At 34.7% G+C, this 19670-nt stretch overlaps 1 protein-coding gene and 1 non-coding gene across 48 annotated transcripts in view; both read right to left on the bottom strand.

Annotated features, from left to right (window-relative positions):
* The window catches only part of PTPRD (protein tyrosine phosphatase receptor type D), a 2173792-nt gene that overhangs the window by 636984 nt on the left and 1517138 nt on the right, over positions 1 to 19670 (bottom strand). For all 47 annotated transcript variants that reach the window (XM_072728319.1, XM_072728317.1, XM_072728336.1 and 44 more), the window contains one exon: positions 16959 to 16994. The gene's annotated coding sequence lies outside the window, so the exon portion shown is untranslated. The remainder of the gene's footprint in view (positions 1 to 16958; positions 16995 to 19670) is intronic.
* Positions 11525 to 11633, bottom strand: LOC112922024 (U6 spliceosomal RNA). Its single transcript, XR_003235364.1, has one exon. It is a non-coding gene; the product is annotated as a U6 spliceosomal RNA (small nuclear RNA).

Below are 19670 nucleotides of genomic sequence, written 5' to 3'. Positions count from 1 at the left end.
GCTGTCATGTTTTTTAGCATCCAAATATTCAATCTTATTTTGAGAACTACATTGCCGTTTTTATTTCCACTCCTTAATATGGGACCTATGATCATCAATGCCCTCTCTGCTGCCTACAATCCTTGGACTTAAAATCCTTGGCCTGGTTATTCCATAATTTCCCTATGATGTGCTTCACAGGAGCTCTTTAAAAAAAATCCATATGTTGAGCAGTCTTTGGATCTTTCAATCTGAAGAACTATGTCCTTCAGTTTTAGGGAAATTTTCTTTTATTATATCTTTGCTGTTTTCATCCTTTCAGATTTTCTGTGATCTATTTGGAAATCATTACAGATGTTGGATATCTTAGATTAATTCTCTCATTAAAATTTTTTTCTCACTCACCATCACTTTTCTTTTAGGTTATTTTTCTGGGAAATTTTCTTAATGTCATTTTTCACCTCTCCTTTTTGTATTTTTGCTTATCTGCTATAACACTTTAATACACAGGATTCTTTAGTTTTTCTTTAGTTATTCTCTCTTTTAGGATTCATATCTCTATTTGCATATTTATTTGTTTTGTTCTCTTTTAAGTTAAAACTGTTCTTCACATATCTGATTTTTGAAAACTAATTGGCACCATAAAAAGTTTTTATAGGAAGTTCTGTCTTGGTGTATGTGTGTGAGTATGTGGGGAGAGGCTTTATGATAGGATGATGGGTAATGAGATAGCTTTACTTTGGAATGACAACTCCGGCATATTTTTTTATGTGGCTATTTTCTCAGGGGCATTGTGCTTTTCCAAAAAATACTCCAATTTAACTCCTAGTTCTGATACCCTGGGAGTAGGGACTTGGTGTCTGGAAAGGATATTTGAGTTTGTGTTTTCATGATTTCTGACCAGGGCTTCATTCTCAGACTTTTCTGTTTTGATGGCTTTGATTTTAATTATTTTTTTCTAAAAAAAAATAATAATTATTATTTTTTTCTATACTATATACTTCTGATCTTTCATGGGAAAAATCCTTTCTATGTGGTCCCATAGTCATGTTCATATATGAACATATGAAGGGATTTGGTGATCTAAGTATATCCTAAAAACTTCAAATAATCCTCTTGTTTCCAGAGTTAAGCACTTTCCTTTACTCCCATATACAAGTGGTGGGAGTGAATTGACACACATCCAATTATCTAAGCTACTGGCACAAAGGATTCAGATTTTTCTACTTTGCTAATTCATCCACCTTCCATCTTCCAAAACTTTGTTGACATCTCTTAATCACTTTTATCCCTCTCTTTTTCAATTTGTTTTTGTTATTGTTTTTAAAATCTGTAACTGATATTTTAGAGGTGTTTTTGAAAGTAGTAGAGGACTTTGAATTCCACATGCCATGTTTTACCTGAAGACTGTAGACTATATTTAAACACATGTTGATTATGAGATTTGTATTAATATGAGATTTAGTATTCTAATTAACTTCTAATAGCTTAGTACCACCCAGACAGAAATGTTGCTTGATATTACATAATGTAACATAGGATTCAATTTGAATTAGAAACTCAAGAATAAAAGATGGTGTGGTTTTACTAGCCATATGATATTAAGATACGGGCTAGGAATTACTAATAGGGAAGTTGAGTTTCTAGGATATCATGCCTTCATTTCTCTTCATTGAGAGAAATGTCTTTGCTGAGTTGTGTTACTTAATATTCCTTCTTTTTAAAAAGTACTTTAAATACTAATTATACTAATATATGAGTGACCAAAGAATTTATAAGACATTCAAAAAGACACTCTTCTAATTTAATCTTTTTCTTTTTTTCAACTAACTCTTATTAATTTTCTTTTAAATATTTTTTTAACTTTCTTGGTACTTTTAAATATGTTTTTTTCACATATATCAAACTCTATTTTCTTCTGATGGGAGGAAGAGGTGTACATATATGTGTATAGGTATGTGTACTGCATGTAATATATATATATATATTATATTTTTCTTTTCCCATTTAGTATTTTGCTTTATAAATAAGACAAAAAATTTACTTTACAATCATATTTATAAGAATATCCCTTTAAAAGAACAGTATTATCATTTAGATGTGGAAAACATAACAAATATGCAATGAGTATGTAGCATGCTTATGGATTCCTTTTGACTGACTCTAGCTAAAATAGTGACATTAAATCAATATGACTTTTGTATTGTTTTTTTCTAATTGTATTTCCAACAATTTCAAAATACAAGTTATGACTGAATTGGCAAATACTAATTTTTCTCTCTGTTACAACAATAAAGCATAATATTGTACTCTAGGCCTCTTTTCCTCTTGTGACTAGAGAGATATTTGCTGAAACCTAGAAAACTGTTGAAAATTACAGATAAGATCAGACATTGATATAACCTTTCTGATTCAAACTATAAACAAAAAGATTCAAGGTCCTATCAATTGTCCCAAATGTTCACCCACTTTCCTGTATACAACACTGTGACCATGATAAGAATCAGGTTGATTTCTTCTGCTTGATAAAGTATCAGTAAATTCCTATAACTGCATTGGGAAGCATTCTCCTAGACCTTTCAAGTTTTTTTCTGTTGGTCAATTAACTTATTCATAAGCATTTTGTTGTATCCTATATCCATGAGTTACTACGCTGGTGACATGGAGAAGAATTAGATGATATTCCCATCTTTAAATCATTCTCCTTCCTTTGGAAAGTATAGGCATATATACGCTATTATAATGGAGTGCAGTAAGAGATATTAGAAGTTATTTAGAGTACTGTAGGATTAACTGGGTCGGGGGGGAACACATATAAAAGTCATGGTACCATCAAGGAAGAGCCTTTTGGGAAGCAAGATGATACATTTAGTAGTCTTAAAGCACAGGATGCATGGAAGTGAATATAGTGAATATACATGTAAAAAAATAAGACTAAACCTGAAGGAAGGAATCAGTTCATGGAAAGTCTTAAATTTTTTTTTAAAAATCTTATGCCATGGGGATCCCTGGGTGGCTCAGCAGTTTAGTGCCTCCTTTGGCCCAGTGCATGATCCTGGAGTCCCAGGATGGAGTCCCACGTGGGGCTCCCTGCATGGAGCCTGCTCCTCCCTTTGCCTGTGTCTTTGCCTCTCTCTCTCTCTCTCTCTCTCTCTTTTTCTCTCTCTCTCATCCAAAGTTGTGGAAGAGAAGGCTAATTAAAATCAGTTAAAAATAGAAAACAAGTATCATTTAAGAATCAGAAATTTAAAAAAAAATTGCTTGAGGAAAACAAAAAAAATAATAAATAAAAAGACATAGTTACAAGGTGGTATCTTTTAATATTTTTAGCCATTTCAAATACCTACTTATCCTACAGTGTGGCTAAGAAAGCTACCGTCCAGGATAGGTTGTCAATTACCCATGCATTTTCTCTTCCATCACTTAATAAGAATGCATTCTAGAGTCTCCAATCTGTCAACTCTATGGAAAAAGTGTGGGTATGAAAGCATAAAAAAAGAAAAAATTAAAAGGCAAGGGATGCCTGGGTGGCTCAGTGGTTGAGTGTCTGCCTTCAGCTTAGGGTGTGTTCCTGGGGTCCCGGGATGAAGTCCCACATTAGGCTGTCTGTGGGAAGCCTGTTTCTCCCTCTGCCTATGTCTCTGCCTCTCTCTCTGTGTCTCTCATGAATAAACAAATAAAATTAAAAGAAAAACTTAAAAGGCAAGATTATGGGTTAAATTATTCCAACTACTTAATATGATCTTCAGAGTTTTGCAAATACCCTCATTGTTGCTGCTACTACTACTACTACTACTACTACTACTACTACTAATTACTGGTTACATAACTTCAAAACACACTATATTATTCTAACTATTTTTTTAAACTACATATGATTTTTCATTGTTCTTCTGTTTATCAGAATACTAATGGAGTAAGTATCACGTCAGGTAAAAAACAATTTTGCTTAAGGTAAATTTTATGATATTGTGCTTAAAGGCAAAAAATCTTAAATGATATAAGTGTAATTAGAGAAGAAAATAAAAGTTGTCCTAGGCACACTGCTTTAGGAAGAAATCCATCTATTTGAAAAATAAACCAAAAAAACCCACATAATATTGAGCTAATATGTGTATACATATGGTAGACTTTTCTCTAAAAGTACAAAAAATTCTCTCATTCACCTAATATTCCTTTTGGGATTGTTCACCAGTATGCTCAATAGTTTGAAATTTACAAAACACTATTTATATGCACAATACCAAAATCACAAGATATTTTGGGAGATGGTAGTGGAATAAGAAGACCTCGGCTTGCCTTGTCTTATGAATACAACTGGATAGCTATTAAATCATCCTAAATACCCCAGAAATAGACCTGAAGACGGACAGAACAAACTCCATAACTGAAAGGAGAGAAGAGGTCACACTGAGAAAAGTAGAAGTTTGGAGATGGAATTTAGGGGAGAAATGGATCACAGGTGCTATAAAAAAGAGGGAGTCATGGGCAAGAAAAGGGCAAGAGAGAGAGAGGCGTGCACAGTGGAACACACAAAGAAAATATTTCCCCAAAACATTGGTTTGGAAAACAAGAGAGGCTGAATTTTGTGAGTTCTTCTAACTAGTGGAGTTTAAAACCTGGAGTTTTAAAAGTTAGCCAGCTTGGCTGGGATAGAGCCCATAGGCACACTTCTGCTCTTGGAGAGAAGGCAGACAAATGACCCAGGGGCAGAGAGTGTGGAAATAACAATCTGTCTGAAGAGCCCCTAAAAAGACAAGAAAGGATCTGAGAAAATCTTAAGAAACAATGACAGAACAAGTAATAAGATGGCAGTAAATCCTTATCTATTGATCATTACTTTACATGTAAATGGACTAAACACTTCAATCAAAAGTATACGGCATCAGAGTGAATAAAAAATCAAGACCCATCTACATGCTGTCTACAGAAAATTTATTTAAGACCTAAAGACCTGCAGTTTAAAAGTGAAGGGACAGAGAAACATTCATGGAAATGGATGTCAAAAGAAAGCCAGAGTAGCAATACTTATATCAGACAAACTAAACTTTATTAATTTATTTAATTTTTAATAATTTTCAGATAAACTGACTTTAAAACAAAGATGGTCACAAGAGACCTAAAGAGCTAGAAAAGACCAAAAAATGAAGCCTCCAACTAGCAGAAGGAAGGAAATAGTAAAGATTAGAGCAGGAATAGATTATATAGAGACTAAAAGTAAAACAAAAACCAAACCAAACCAAATCAAACACACACACACATACACACACATACACACACAATAGAAGGGATCAATGAAACAAGAAGCTGGTTCTTTGAAAAAAATAATAAAATTGACAGTCCTATAGTCAGACTTATCAGGAAGAAAAGAGAAAAGACCAAAAAGAAATAAAATCACAAATGAGAGAGGAGAAATAACAACCAACAAGCAGAAATACAATTAGAGGAATATGAAAACCTTATGCCCACAAATTGGGAAAACTGGAAGAAATGGACACATTCCTGGAAACATGTAAACTACCAACACTGAAACAGGAAGAAATAAAAAAATTGAACAGACAAATTACTAGTAAAGAAATTGAATCAGAAATTAAAAACAACAACAACAACAACAACAAAACTCATGATAAGCGAAAGTCCAGGACCAGATGGCTTCACAGGTGAATTAATTTTTAAAAAGTATTTTACTTATTTATTCATGAGAGACACACAGAGAGAGGCAGAAACATAGGCAGAGAAAGAAGAAGGCTCCATGCAGGCAGCCTGATGTGGGACTCAATTCTAGGACTCCGGATCACACCCTAGGCAGAAGGCAGCACTCAACCGCTGAGCCACCCAGGCATCCCTCACAAGTGAATTCTAACAAATATTTAAAGCAGAATTAATACCTATTCCTCTCAAACTATTCCAAAAAATAGAAGAAAAAGGAAAACCTCCAAATTCATTCTATGAGCCAGAATTGCCCTGATACCAAAACCAGGTAAAGACACCACTAAAAAAGGCCAATATCCCCGATGAACATAGATGTAAAAATTCTCAGTAAAATCTTAGCAAACTGAATCCAACAATACATTAAAAAAGTTATTAACCACAATCAAGTGGGATTTATTCCTGGGATCCAAATGTGGTTCAATATTTGCTAATCAATCAAGGTGACACATCGCATTAAAAAAGAAAGGATAAGAACCATATGATCATTTCAATAGCTACAGAAAAAGTATTTGACAAAATACCACTTCCATTCATCATTAAAAGTCCTCAAAAAATAAGTTTATAGGGAACAGACCTCAAATTGTATAGGCCATTTATGAAAAACCATTGGTTAATATCATTCTCAATAGGGGAAAACTGAGAGCTTTTCCTCTATGGTCAGGAATAAGATAGGGGTGTCCACTTTTACTACTTCTATTTATCATAGTATTGGAAGTCCTAGCCACAGCAATCAGACAACAAAAAAATTAAGTCATCCAAAGTGGAAAGGAAAAAGTAAAAATTTCACCATTTGCAGATTACATGATGTTGTACATAGAAAACCTGAAAGACACCACCAAAAAACTACTAGAACTGAAAAACGAATTCACCAAAGTTGCAGATGCAAAATCAACATACAGAAATCTGTTGCACTTCTATGCACCAATAAGGAAACAACAGAAAGGGAAATTAAGGAGTCAATCCTGTTTATTGCACCCAAAACAATAAGATACCTAGGACTAAAACCAAAGAGGAGAAAGAGCTGTACTCTGAAAACTATAAAACACTGATGAAAGAAATTGAAGATGACACAAATAAATGAAAAGATATTCCATGCTCATGGATTAGAAACACAGACATTGTTAAAAAGTCTATAATCCACAAAGCAATCTACATATAATGCAGTCCCTATCAAAATATCAACATATATCACAGAGCTAAAATAAACCATTCTAAAATTTGCATGGAACCACAAAAGACCTCAGATAGCCAAAGCAATCTTGAAAAAAGCAAAGCAAAGCTGGATGCATCACAATTCCAGATTTCAAGTTATATTACAAAGCTGTAATAATCAAAATAGTATAGCACTAGCTCAAAAATAGACACATAGATCAATAGAACACAATAGAAAACCCAGAAATAAACCCACAACTATATGGCCAGTTAATATTCAACCAAGCAGGAAAGAATGTACAATGGGAAATAGTCTTTTCAACAAATGGTTTTGGGAATACTGGATAGCAAAGTGCAAAAGAATGAAACTGGATCACTTTCTTACACCACACACAAAAATAAATTCACAATTCTTCTTTGTAACTTCTTTGACATCCCCTGTAAGAACTTTCTTCTAGATAGGTCTCTGGAGGCAAAGGAAACAAAAGCAAAAATAAACCATTGGGATTTCACCAAAAAAACAAAACAAAACAAAACAAAACTTCTGCACAGTGAAGGAAAAAAATCACCTAAAATGAGAGAAGATAATTTGCAATGATATATCCGATAAAGGGTTAGTATCCAAAATATATAAAGAACTTATAAAACTCAGCACCCAAAAGACAAATAATCCAATGAAAAAATGGGCAGAATACATGAACAGAAATTTCTCCAAAGAAGACACACAGATGGCCAGCAAGCACATGAAAAGATGCTCAACGCCACTCATCATCAGAGATATGCGAATCAAAACTACGATGAGATATTACCTCACACCTGTTAAATGGCTAAAATCAACAACACAAGAAAAAAACAGGTGTTGGCAAGGATGTGGAGAAAGAGGTGCAGCCACTCTGGGAAACAGTATGCAGGTTTCTCAAGAAAATTAAAACTAGAAATACCTTATGATCCAGCATTGGCACTACTGATATTTACCCAAGAATACAAAGATACTAATTTGAAGGGATGCATGCACCCTGATGTTTATAGCAGACTCTTAACTATAGAGAATAAACTGATGGTGACCAGATGGGAGAGGATGTTGGAGATGTGTGAAATAGATGATGGGAATTAAGGAAGGCACTTGTTGTGATGAGCACGGGGTGTTGTACAGAAGTGTTAAATCACTACATTGTACACCTGAAATTACTACTACACTGTATGTTAACTAATTGAAATTTAAATGAAAACTTAAAAAAAACACAACAAAAGATCAGGAATATCATCTACATAAGAAATGATAAAATTGAAAATTAATAAAAATAGACTTGTTTAACATCATACAAAGGCTAACCTTAAAATTCAACAGAACTGAAACATTGGTTTGCATCCTTTCACGGTCCTAATGTTAATGACTAAGTGATCCATAGATTTTAGTTGTAACTTTTAATTCAAAAGTGGAAGAAAGATTTCATGAAGACAAAAAATGAGAATGATTTATCCAAATGTGTATGTGTAAATTTAAAAATGTGTATGTGTAAATTTAAAAAATGTTGAATAATGATTTGAATTAGAGTTAATATAATTTAGATATAGTAGTTATTGGTTTCTCCATTGATAAAACTGGAGGATTTCATTCTGTGATTTATGTGCCAATTTTGAAATACTCTATCTCAAAAAGCATTTTAAAAATAATATCCCAAATCTGGGCAGAGAGCTTCTTGTCTTTTAATTTACTTACATAAAAAGTACAAGGGTAGATTGCAAAATCATTAGGTAACAAACTATAACTTATGGCAACCTTCAGAAAGTCTCTCTAGATTTTGGGTAGATTTTTTTTTAAGGAGTTCTGAAAATTTTTTGTGGACTTGTAGCCCATGTGGAGAAATCTTAGGTAATTTTTTTATATATATAATCTATGGAACTTCCTCTACAGAATATTTGGAATTATGTAAGTATCCTAAGCAGGCAACCTGTATGAAGATGGAAACTGTTAGAAACTGCCTTAGGGACATCTCTAGTTATGAATGGTTAAAAGAGCACTGAAGATTTCAACAACCTCTGTTAGAAGCCCCGTGGTTTCTGGAAAGAGGTCAGAATATTAACAAATGAAATAAATGATTGATGCAGTTCCTAAGGTGATGTTAAAAAATAAGATTCAATATATGTCTGAATCCCTAGGTGTAAAAGGAAGAAACTGACAGAATTCAGACCATGGACAAAAGCTGGACTTTTAATAAAAATAAGACAAAATTCTCCACAACTCTCTCTCAGTTTTGATACACATAGATATGTGATAAGATAATCCCTGCTGACCCCTCCTGATCCATTCTCTGACTCACCTTCCCCAACACATACACACACACCCTTGCTCTGTGTTTCATGAGCTCAGCATTTATGCACCATAACCACCAGGTTCTCTTTCCTCGTGGCTTCTTGTTGGTTTGGCAATGTGAAACATCAGCAGAATATTAAAAGGTACATGAAATGAAGAGTTATGATATTTATTTCCTAACCTGCAGGACACATGTTAGCATGTTGCTTTTCTTTATTTAAGGTCAGGTTCTTCTCGGGTGGCCCTCTTAAACAGGACAGGTCTCTCTGTAGGCCTGGGCATGGAAGTAGATTTTGGTTGTAGTTAATGCAAGATGCTTCACTATTCTTAAATCTTGTCCCTCCCTTTAATAAACTCTCTTCAACCTCTTTCAATTGTGCCATCATTTTTCTGACAGGATTCTGACCGAAACACATGCAGTAAGTTGTCGTATGATTATTGTTACATGTGAATAGGGTGAGTGGTGGGCTGAAAATTTCCACATGTTTATTACATGACAGACACAAAAAGTGTCCCCCAACAAGAGCTAATGTAGATAAATAAATATTGGTCAGATTGAATTGTTTATATTGGTTATTTTAGTATGGAAAAAAATCTTCTTTACATTAGGGTTCGTATGTAGTATCCTCATATCTTAGATTGCCCTAATTATAGATTGCTATTGAGTATGTATCCTGGTTACCTTAGAGATTACTTTTTCTAAGTAGACAGTGGCAATTATGGTCTGCAGGGGCACTCAGAAATAGTATCTGTCTTTGAACAACAGGAATATATGAAGTTGTGGAATTTTTTAGGAAACACCAGATGTGGCTGCTCCCGTATTACATGGTCCCACATGTCTCTATTCACTGTTCCTTGGCGTAATAGCTTATAATTCATCCATTGTTGTCAACATCCTAGAGGACTAGTAAGCCTGGAGCTTTTGATTTAAATATTATAGAATTAAGTGCTTATGTGAGAAAACAGACCTGTGGATAAATAGATGGTAAAATGTGTATTAACTACAGCATATAATTACTTCATATATAATCACCTCTGTGGTTGTTACAGGTCAACAATAGGAGACAAGTGAGGTGTACATTAAGTACAAACTGTGTTATTCAGAGTCCTGAAACTCAGAATGCACTCACCAAGGAAAGAGGGTCACATGTTATTCATTGTCAAAGTAGCTAAGAATACATTCCTATTCCCTGAAGATCCAACCTCTTACAATGGGAAGTACTGTGGGTATGGTACTTTCGTAATACTACTGTAGTGACAACTCTATACCCTATAGCTATTTTACATTTTCTTCGGTAAGACCAAACTAACATTTTGTTCCTGTAACATTATTTTAAATTCTGATTCAAAGCTGGGATTTTAAGGCTGAAACTGGTTCTTATCATGATAGCTGCTCTGTCAGACTGACTCTAAGGTGCTCTCCAGGGTCCCTTTCTTTTGGTATGGACAGAACCTATGATACACTTCCAATGGATATAATTTGGCAAAGGTGATAGGAGTCCGCTCTCCAAATATGATACATTGTATAGTATTTCATCTTGCTATCCAGTGGTGCTAGAGTTTTCAGGAAGCAAGGCGCCAAGCTGAGAGAGGTCCTGTGGAGAGACTCATAAAGGCAAGGAACTTCAGGCAGCCTCAGGGAGCTAAGAGGAGCCTCCAGCCAACAGGCAGCAAGAAGTTGGAGCCCTTGCTCTTATGTAGAAAGGAAATGAATTCTGCCAACAATGTGAATGTACTGGGAAGTGGATCCATCACTGGTAGAGCCTCAAAATGAGAACTAGGCCCTGTCTGATGTATTGTCTACATCCTTGCAAAGGACCTAGATAAGCGGTGCCTGTCCCTACCCATAGGAACTGTGAGAGAATGAATATATGTTGTATTAAGCCACTGAATTTGTAGTAATTTGTTACACAGCAGAGGAAACTGATACACTTGCGCAGTACATACTTGGTTAATAAGCAGGGCTAAATACCATGAGCCAAGAATTATTCATTCTTGAATAATGAAGACTACAAGAGAGAGAGAAATTCATGCACTCAAGGAAGTTATGGTAGGTGATTTTAATATACATGGCTAAAAAAACAACCAACAGATAAGATGCTTTTCTTTCATACACAGATACAGGGAAATTATTTACAATGTTAAATGATTGCTCTACTTTAAGTGGGTAAAAGAACAAAGCAGATTTACCCAACAGTATTGAAATTTCTATTCAGCTCCATCTATTAAAGTCTGAATCTATTTGTATGTCTTTGTGTCATTCTGGAACCTGGGATAAGGGATCGCCATTATCGACCATATGAGGATGTATATCCTTGCCATGTCATCCTGTAACATCAGGTAGAAGAGTAGACTTTACAGTTTCACAAAACTCAGCAATGCCAATAGAAAATCTGTGACTTGCCTTTGCTCAGGGGCCTTACTAACCTTCTCTGAATGGTTCCAGTTTTAGTATCTGTGCTGCTGCCATAAGCAGTTGTTTTGTTTTTGCATTCACTAGCCACTAGCCTACACTGCCAAACAGTTATATTGAATCTCTATCAGAGGGTTGCTTGCTGTCTTAGATGAAGTTTTCTGCCAAGTTCTTTGAGTGTCTGAATTTCTTGAATGAAACAGATGAACGAAACAAATCATGCTTACAAGCGCAGAAAGAAAGGGAATTAGAGAGAGGGGGTGCAGATAATACAGATATTAGTTTTAAAAAGGTGTACACAATGGTGTTTGAAAAGTCTTGCCAGTTCTTTTGTTTGTTTGCTTGTGTGTTTTCAATTTCTGAGGCTTTAGGGACTTCACATCAAAGTAACAAAAGAGTGGCTAACCCCTGATATATTATAAAGAGCTTCTGCAGCAATAATTAATATAAGGGGGCAGTGACACAAGAATTAATCTTGGAAACCACTCTCAAGGTGATGGGGAAAATAAATGCGCCGTGGGAGTACCCCATAGTGCTGCACCATCGTTGCTGTGTTCTATCATTGATCATTGATGATAGCAAAGAAGTGATCACTCACAAGACAGAACTAATAATAGTCTTCAAATATGGAAGGATCTTCACTCACTTCTATCTTTGGTAACACTCTGTATCAGATGAATGATGAGTGTTTTACTGCCCCAAAGGGCACATGCAACAAGCTTCTTTTTCTTCCTTTCCCTGCTGCATTGTAGATGGTACTGGAGGCCAGTTAATCTGCTATGCTGAAATAGTTCTTTTGGATACTGATTTTTTTTCCAGATATAAATATGTGGCTATACGAGATTATCCAAGTATTAGTACTCTTGCATGTATGGGTACTATAGACAGGACCACCTCTGCCCTGACCCAGTTACTCAAAGTGACATCACAATTCCGGGAGTCCTGGCTGTATCAGACATGGAAGGTGTCCGATGGGTTTTTTCGTAGTGGTGGTGAAGGTGCTATTGTCAGCATTTGTTCCATTACTCCGGTCCCACTAAATCAACCCTTCCTTTTCATCACAAAAAGACACTCAGGGCACATGAGTTATCTGAAAGTGCCAAAGCGCAAGCCATAGTTCCTAGGTAACATGATCCTTGTTATGTACATCCTACAATTTAACCAGACTGGACTCTGATGCTTTCTTACTGCGGAATTCTGCTGCTGTATTTCTGCCCTCTTGATGCCTGCTGATCCTCATAATCTGGAGTTTTTTTTTTGCAGATAATGAACATTTTTCTATAGCAAGTAAATTGTAAGCTTTATATAAGATTCACAGGAGAACGATAACTCTGTATCAAAATCAAGAGGTAACCATGCAAAATAAACAACTGTTTGGTCCATTACTATTATTACCTCTTTTCTTCCTGGAAACATTTATTTGAGTTTCATAAGCAAACTTGATATTGTAAATAAAGCTCCTCCATGATCCCAAGATAACATTTGGGTCTCATAATCTAGATGGAAACATGCTTGTGTTGTACAATTTTGATTCCTCCTTTTGTATAAGACTCCAATAATAACATCCCTGTTTCTAATCATGCCCTGAAAAACACCATTTAATAGCTCACCTTTTCCCTCTGAACTTTTCTCTGCTTTAAATCCAGTCTTACAAAAGTATAAAGGATACCTATGTGATTACCTAAAATAAATAAGATCATAATCAACTCGAAAGAAAACATTATACTCGTCCAGAAATTCCTTACTAGGAATACTCCAAAGAGGAAATAAGTGTGTTTATCTATGGTAATAACAATACAGCTGCCTAGCAATCAAGTTAGCTTTCCTGTCATCTTTATCAAGTAGTGTGTTTACACTGGAGACAATCTGAGGAAAGAAAAATCTGTATTGTGTTATCAGTACAATGCAAGCATATTTCTAAACACAGTCAGCCTCTTGTTTACAAGGCACAGCAGTGATTACTTCAAACATAGCTTTTAGATAGGCTTGGATTATTAAAGTTTTAAAAGTGGTATAATACATTTAAGACTCAATCATTTCAACTTTTCTCCAAAATTACTTTTCCAATGTATTCTAAAAAAAAAAACCAGATAATATGGGATATTTCATTGAAAGGAGGGAATGAAAAAGATAAAATAAAAAAATAATAAAAAAAGAAAGTAGGGAATGATCCTGCTATAGTCTCTGTGTACATGTAATTGTGTCTGTTAGTATGTCTGTGCATGTGAGTATACCTGTGTATGAAGAAATAGAGAATTATTTCTTGATTTTGCTCAATAGTATAACTTTTTAGGACAACCTGTCTTAAAAAAGCTAAAACAGGTTTATTTTTGTGAAGTTAATGAGAAACAAATATATTTTTTAAACTATTAACCATCATGTTAGAGCCTCACTTTTATTTTTTCTAACAGCTTTTTTCCCCTAAAGAGGTTCAAGAGGCTGGTGTCTCAAAGGAACTATTCAGGATGCATTTGTATATAATAATTATCCCCTTCTCTGACTTCAGTAAGTATACTTAGACCAACTCAAATGAACCACAAATTTCATACCATTGGCAGAAAAGCAGGGGTATACAAAGAAGAGGGTCTTTGGTTTTTGTTAAGGAGAAAATGTCAATAAATAGAAATATAGGACTGGACTTCTCTCTGTTAAACTATCATAAGAATATTGATGAATTGGATTTTAAAGGCACATGCAGGAAGACTTGAGGAATTTGCTGTCAACTAGCCAAGTAGGAAAGAATTGAAGATTTTGTGTTTGTTTGCTTTTAATTCTCACTAATGCCTTCCCACAGAACTTGTTCAAGGCACAGAACTGAGTCGGTGAGACTAACCACTTACCCTTCCAGCAGTACTCCCCCTCCTTGGGAACTAGCAATCACTTTCCCTCTTCTTCCTCTTTTCCTGAAACATTTTAGCTACACCAATTTGGATAAAATCATTGCTATAATATTTCCACAAATATCTGTATTGAAAATACTATATTTCACTAAGAAAGGCAGGGGTATTTCCCAGTGTACATGGGCTGTGAAAAGAGTCTGGATCCCAATTGCAACTCTGTTCCTTTTTAATCTAGGTGAACTCAGTCACATTAGTCAGCTTTTCTGAGAATCATCTGTGAAGGGGGGCAATCAGATATTCTCTTTATGATTGACTTGAAGATTATCTGAGGAAATGTACATAAAACCACCTAGCCTAGTGCCACGAAAATAGAAGAGAGGTCCTAATTTTATTCCAGGAGAGAAATGTACAGCACCAGACAGCAGGTGGAGATTTTTATGAGACTGAAAGACTTTTCCTGTACTCCAGATGTAGAGCCATGAAGATGATGACTATAGCTTTTTAAATGATAGGTTGATTTACCCCCCAAATAACTTTTGCAATGATAAAGTTGAATTACGACCTTGTAAAGTCATTTGTGTGGCTTATGGGCTTTTGGCTAGGAATTTCTGGGGTGCTCAAACCCATGCCTCAACCACTAATGTTGACCAAATTCCAAATGCTTTCACATTGCTGACCTGTTCAAATGCCATAGTAATCCTGTGAGTAGGTAGTATTATCCTCATTTGAACATGAAAACACTGAGGCCCAGAATGATTAAATGGACCATCATGGTGATGTTGGGATTTTGCCCAGTATTTTAGAGTCAGAATCAATGGGAACTTCTTTACTGTGCCGTCATTGAACTTTGCTCTATAGTTACAAAAAATAATGGATGGTAGACCGTTAGTGATAACTTTATACATAACAGATCATAAATAACCAAAATCTTTTTCCCAAGATACTTCAACTGTTAGGAAGAGACTTTATATTGTGATGGTCAATGATTAACACATTATAGCCACTAAAAAAACAATGAACAACAGCAGTAACAATCATAAACCTAAAAGCACACTTCCCAAGGGGTGCTAAAAAAGGAATTTTTACTTATTTAAATCATTATGCCAATACAAAGGATATTATCTTGTTGAATCTGTATGATTTATGCATTGAGACAAAAAATGTCGATTCTACAAGTTTCTTTGGTAAATCTGTACATTATGATTGAGATCAGCACCACTGTTAACCTTTCCGTTGCCTGTAAATAGCAATTACAGGATAACTATAGGGTAAATCTAGGGCTTTGTTTCCCTGAATGCAGGAGTAATTTGAATTGTTCTGACTATAAATTTGAATTGCTTAACATATACTTTCTGTAAATTAAAAATGCATTTTAATAAGTTATTTCACCTTTCCAAATGTATGATCTTCCCTTTTTCAGAAGTTATGTGATTTTAAGAGTAGAACAAGTTTAGAATACTCATAAGAAAACTTAAAACAAGTCAAGAAACATTTTCTTCATTTAAGCATGGCTTAAATTGAGCATAAAGCGAGATTCTTGGAAACATTCCATAATTATACAATATCTAGGATTTTTTCTTCAATAAGATAGATTGAAATATTCAATGCTTATATTTTTTAAAACTATATAAGTCTAGCTTCAAGTAATTGAATTGTCAAATAAGTAGGAAACATTAAAAATTAAACTTTCTTCCCCCATCTTTTACTATTTACTCCTTTCTATTTCCCTTTTTTTCTCAAACACAACCTATGACATATCCTGTCTCTCTGATATCTGCTCTGTAGTCTTACTTGTTCCAATATCTGCTCTCTCTTCCTAATTTGTTCTAATTCTGTTCTTCCAGAGACAAATGAAGTATATAATGTATGTAATCTTTTTTAAAATCTTTATTTCTATGGTGATCTGCTTTCTTCCTTCTTATTATGTGCAATTCTCCCCTTACTCATTTGCTTTCCTTTTGATCCTCATTCCATCTCTTCTCCTTCCTACTCCATTATTAACATTATTAAATTAAACCTCTTCTCTCATCATCCCAACACATCTCATTCCAATGTTGGGGTGGATCTTACATTACCCAAACTCTCTGGCATTGAGTCATGGTTCTATGTGAGGTGGTTTGGGAAATCAAATCAACCATCCATTGACTTATTCTACTGACAAGCAAGAGGCAAGAATAAGACAAGTATAGCAATATATATTTTGTAAAAAAAATACCTTGTAAAAATTCACGATATGGATTCATATTCACTCTCATAAAAACATTCCCATTACATTGGGTTTGAAATTTTACCCCATCTGCAATGTCTTTATGTCTGCCTACCATATACAGAAAACTCAGGTAGGTTTTCTAAGTCTCCAAACAATCTCAAATTGTTAAAAGTTCACTTTTTTTTTCTCATACTCCACAATAAAATTGTTAACACTTTTCTAAAAAGCTACAACTCACAGTATTAAAGAAATACTATTAAGTAATAAAACAAACAAAAACGTTGAAAGTCAGGCCAACCCCCCCAACCCAAAACAAACTCAGCATGCTTTAAATCTTACTTGTTTAGATCCCACAGCTGTTTACCAGACGTCTCCCTAAACAAAAAGAAATGTGTCAGTTAGAATGTTGAGAAAATGATGCTATTAAAATATGGCTCATTTAAATGATGCATGTTTATATTATGTAGGTAGTAAAAAATGTCAAATTCTAAAAAGAACTGAAATTAGTTATATTTTGCATTTCCTTTCATAGTCATTGTTGTAAAGAGCAATAGAAAACATTTCTTTTAAAGAAAGAAGAAGCAAAACATGCTATGATTATTCTGGAAAGATAAATGATAACCTTAGATTATTAATTCAATATACTTTATAATCACAATTTTATATGAATGATGTTAATAAGTATCAAATATTATTAAATAAAAAAACAAATTTCTCTTGGAAAAGTTTATGAAAATTTTTCACAAAATGAAATATTCCATGCACTGTAAACTTTTGTTAAGATTTAGCTTTTGGCAAACATATGCAAAGCCCATTTAGTTGCTTTAACTAACATCACAGGGTCTCTAGAATACAGAATCTTCCAAAGTATTATCATAATGTGAAAAAAGAAAGAGACAAATCTATGTTTTACAACTGGGGGGAGGAAAAGGCTAAGTCAAATTTTAATTAAAATGTGGACATTTATTAGTAGTATATAGGCAGTTTAAATTAGGATTGTAAAAGATACCAGTTTATCAAAGTTTGATAGGGTTTCAGAAGTTTTTAAGCCATTCTCAAAATTGGACGATCATGCTGCTATTTTTCCACTGATTTTCATCAAACCTGTAAACCTATTTGTTATTGTTTGTTTTTCACTTTGTAAGAGTGAAATTGGAAAAAACAATTTGGATTCCATAAGACTAGTTTAGGCAAGTGGAAATATTAATTCATTTCTGTCAATTTCTAGAAAATATCAATGGATCTTGAGTAATATAAGATCAGTGATCATCTGTAGATGTAGGTAAGGAAGATGGGAGAGAGGCATTACAAGGGCCATAAATAAACATTTGGAGTTGGTGGATATATTTGTTATCTTGATTGCTGTGATGGCTTTACAGGTATATACATCTGTCAAAACTCATCAAATTATACTTTAACATGTACAGTATATTATGTGTTAACTGTACCTTAATAAATCTCTAAAGAAAGAAATAGAAGCATGTAAAATCTATATTTTACTTAGGGCATGAAATGTATAGTTAGCTCATTGGAAAAATTAATGGACCTTGTTATTATTGCAAGTTTTGTTTTAAAAGATTTTTTGGCTGCTGTGTGTGATTTTTTTTTTTTTACCTCTTTATTTGATGACAAGCTGGGGAGAGAATGGTTGGAAATAGAAATGAAATTCTTTAAGGAAGTTTGGATTACCATACGGGTAGTAGAGGGAAAGGAACCCTGGATCGACTGACAATAGATTTAGTAGGTACAAAGAAAAGTCTTACTGATGTGAAGGTGAGGCAGAGTAAGGAATGAAGGATGATGGCTTTAGTAACTAGATGTATGGTGCTGCCATTTCCTGAGATAGTGAAGATTGGAAATATATTCAATTTGAGGAGAATAGAAGAGTTCCAGTTTAGACATATTATTTGTGAGATGTCTGTGAGATAACCAAATGTCAATTTTAAGTTAAGGTAAAGGTTTCTAGAACTCAGAAGAAAAGTCTGAGTTACACAAATAATTTTGAATATATCCAGCCTATAAATGAGAGTAAATGACTGCCATGGATTGGAGGCAAATGCTATTGAATAGGAAAGATAAAGGAACTCAGAGTCAGGGTATTAGGATGCTAACATCTTTCCTCTCTCCTCCAAATATCCAAAACAAGAGCAAAAAGGAGCTCAATGAGTCAGAGGCTAAGTTTAATTGTTTCTCATTGAATGCTCCTTTGAGGCTATTTTCTTTTTTTTTAATAATAAATTTATTTTTTATTGGTGTTCAATTTGCCAACATACAGAATAACACCCAGTGCTCATCCCGTCAAGTGCCCTCCTCAGTGCCCGTCACCCAGTCACCCCCCCCCGCCGCCCTCCTCCCCTTCCACCACCCCTAGTTCGTTTCCCCGAGTTAGGAGTCTTTATGTTCTGTCTCCCTTTCTGATATTTCCTACCCATTTCTTCTCCCTTTCCTTCTATTCCCTTTCACTATTATTTATATTCCCCAAATGAATGAGAACATATAATGTTTGTCCTTCTCGGATTGACTTATTTCACTCAGCATAATACCCTCCAGCTCCATCCACGTTGAAGCAAATGGTGGGTATTTGTCGTTTCTAATGGCTGAGTAATATTCCATTGTATACATAGACCACATCTTCTTTATCCATTCATCTATCGATGGACACCGAGGCTCCTTCCACAGTTTGGCTATTGTGGACATTGCTGCTAGAAACATTGGGGTGCAAGTGTCCCAGCGTTTCATTACATCTGTATCTTTGGGGTAAATCCCCAACAGTGCAATTGCTGGGTCATAGGGCAGGTCTATTTTTAACTCTTTGAGGAACCTCCACACAGTTTTCCAGAGTGGCTGCACCATTTCACATTCCCACCAACAGTGTAAGAGGGTTCCCTTTTCTCCACATCCTCTCCGACATTTGTGGTTTCCTGCCTTGTTAATTTTCCCCATTCTCACCGGTGTGAGGTGGTATCTCATTGTGGTTTTGATTTGTATTTCCCTGATGGCAAGTTGAGGCTACTTTCTAACTTTATATTTAAAAATCCACAATATAGATAG

This window comes from Vulpes vulpes, chromosome 12 (genome assembly GCF_048418805.1).
Source record: "Vulpes vulpes isolate BD-2025 chromosome 12, VulVul3, whole genome shotgun sequence".
Classification (NCBI taxonomy): domain Eukaryota; kingdom Metazoa; phylum Chordata; class Mammalia; order Carnivora; family Canidae; genus Vulpes; species Vulpes vulpes.
The sequence above is the reverse complement of the archived record's forward strand: the minus strand, read 5'-3'. Positions and strand labels throughout refer to the sequence as shown.